A 2,750-nucleotide genomic window follows, 5' to 3' on the forward strand; every position below is an offset into this window, starting at 1 on the left:
GCCCGCCGCCGCCGCAGGGGAGGGGAGGGGAGGGGGGGCGCGAGCGGGGGGCGGGCAGGAGCAGGAGGGGGGGGCCGGCGGGGGGCGGGCGCGCGCCTCGGCCGCGCCGCGTCACGCGCCGCCCGCCCCGCCCGCCCAGGGGTGGGAGGGGAGGGGGGACGGGGGTGACCCCCCCACTCCCACCTGCCCTCCCTCCTTTCCTCCGTCCCGGTTCCCTCCCTCGCTCCCCCGCACCGAGGGGCCTCAGCCTGCCCGCTCCGCTGCCGGAAGGAGTGAGACAGGGAAGGGGGACACGGCGGGTCCCGAGGGGCCGCGGCCGCGGGGCGGGAGCGGCGGTACCGTTATCGGCACGTGCCGGCGGGGCGGGGCCCGCCGCGGGCGGAGGCGCGAGGCGCGGCGGGAGCGGTTCCGCCGCAGGACGGGAGCGGGAGCGGGAGCGGGAGGAGGCATCCCGCTGGGCAGGTCTAGGGAGCGGTGGGAGGGCGGCGGGCAGGAGCCGTGGGGCGACCCCAGTCAGAGAGTTGGTCGGGTTGGAGGGCACCACAGTGGATCATCTGGTCCAACCTCCCTGCCCAAACAGAGGCATCCGACAGCACATGGCACGCGATTGCATCCGGACGGTTCTTGAATACTTCAGTGAGGGACTCTCCACAATCTCTCTGGGCAACCTCTTCCAGTGCTAGGTCACCCGCACAGTAAAGAAGTTCTGCCTCAGATGGAACATCCTGTGCATCAGTTTCTGCCCACTGCCTCGTCTTATTGCTCTGCACCACTGAGAAGAACCTGGCTCCATCCTCTTGGCACCCTCTGTTCAGATACTTGCCCATCAGGCAACTGAGAATTGCACTGCTGCTCGCTTGCTTTTCCCTCACACCCAGTGGTGTGGGGGATCATAAAAGGAAAAGCAAGAAAACTCATAGGTCAAGATATGGAACAGCTTAGTAAGTGAAAAAGCGAGAGACGAGAGAAGGAAAACAGAACAAGTGATGCTCAGGCAGTCACTGTCCACCCCCTGCGGGTAGACCAATGCCTGCCCAGTTCCCAAGAAAAAGGTGGTTAACTTCCCCTCCTCTCTGTTCCACCCTGGACACAGTGTTACACAGCGTGGAGTACCGCTCTCCTTGGCTCAGCTGTGTCACCTCCCCACCTCTTTGGCACCCCAAGTTTGTTCACTGGGGTGGAACAGAAAAGGTCTCAATGCTGTGCAACCACAGGTCTGGACCACAGCCCCATCCAGCCTGCTAAGAAGAAAATTAACTCCACCCTGGCCAGACCCAGTACTATAGATAACAAAGTATCGCAGAAGGGAGAGCGATGGAATCTTCCAGCTGAAGAAGTGCAGTTTTGTCACTGTTGTGTATGCTGTAATATATTCAGTAGCAAAAAAATATATAGCCCCGTGTCTTGGCCTGGAAATACGCAGAGAGAGAGTTTATCTGAACTTAAACATTTGAGAAGCCTTTGCAAGAATACTGCAAAAATTCTGTAAACAAGAATGATTTCTTTCTTCCAGAGAGTTACTTGGGAAAAGGAGATATTTGGTAGAACATTAATTTATAATCTGGAAAGATTAAGAAAGTCTTTTTAAAATTCTAGGGGGGAGAGGAGGGGAGAGTCAGTCATGGAGAAACAAAAAAACTGTAAAAGGCAATATGAGATTTCCAGAAGAGAAAGGTAGTCTAAATCTGGGCAAGGGGACAGACTCGTGAAGGGAGAGAAAAGCATTTTTAAATTTGCCGTGCCTCGCTGGGGCACAGGGTGGAGGTAATGATTCATCTCTGGGTCCATTGAAGGGAAGGGTTTCCACCATACAGCCTCCATAAAACACAAAACAGACCCGTACTTCATAAACTTTTAGGTTTAGCGATGTGTCGATGTTTTTGCATTCCTGTTGTACTTGATCCTTGTCTGTTGGTGTTTGTCAGCTGACAAACCTACGTTAGAATTTCTTGCCTGCTTTGTATTGTTTTTAAAGAAATGTTTGGCGGTGTAGATTATTTCTCATATGTTTCAATTAGTGCAGATTGCAGTGACTGTACACAGAAATCCCTTCTGGGATTCACATTTATGGAGCAAACTGCTTGTGATCTCGGAGAACATAAAGTGCACCCATGACTGGTCTGTTAAAAATGTACCAGTGGGCATCCAGGAATGAACTGCCAAGTACACAGGAGGAATGGTAGGATAATGAGCTGTAGGGTCCTTGTTCTGAAGTGCAAGGAAGTGTTATTTGATTACAGCAGGTAATCTAGAGTGCTACTGGATCAATACAGAATCATAAAATAATTTAGATTGGAGGAAGCCTCTGGAGTTCACTCTGTTCAAAGCAGGGCCAACCTCAAAGCTACAGCAGGTTGCTCAGGGACATCCTCTCAGACTCTCCTGGACTGTTTGCTGAGAAGACCTTTTGCAATAGCTCCTCCCAAATCATGCTTTTGTTGTCAGCTTTTGTTGTTTTGCTATGAGGTATTCCACTGCTGTGCAGTGCTCTCAGGAAAGGGAACTTAACCGAATCATTGTGGCTAATTTGATTCCTCTGTAATGGCTCTGTTGCACCAGAATTGCGATTGCACTGGTCTGTTTAATACTACCACTTTACTGAGTATCTTCATGGACACAAGTCTCCACAGGTTGTCCTAACTTTTGTTTGATGCTCTTTTTGTCGAGTGATTTGCAAAAATTTACAAACTGCTTAATCTTCATGGCAGAAGTTCTAATTTTCAGACTGCTTTTTTGCAAATTAGGTTTTA

The sequence above is a fragment of the Chiroxiphia lanceolata genome, chromosome 1, assembly GCF_009829145.1.
Source record: "Chiroxiphia lanceolata isolate bChiLan1 chromosome 1, bChiLan1.pri, whole genome shotgun sequence".
In the NCBI taxonomy this organism is placed as follows: domain Eukaryota; kingdom Metazoa; phylum Chordata; class Aves; order Passeriformes; family Pipridae; genus Chiroxiphia; species Chiroxiphia lanceolata.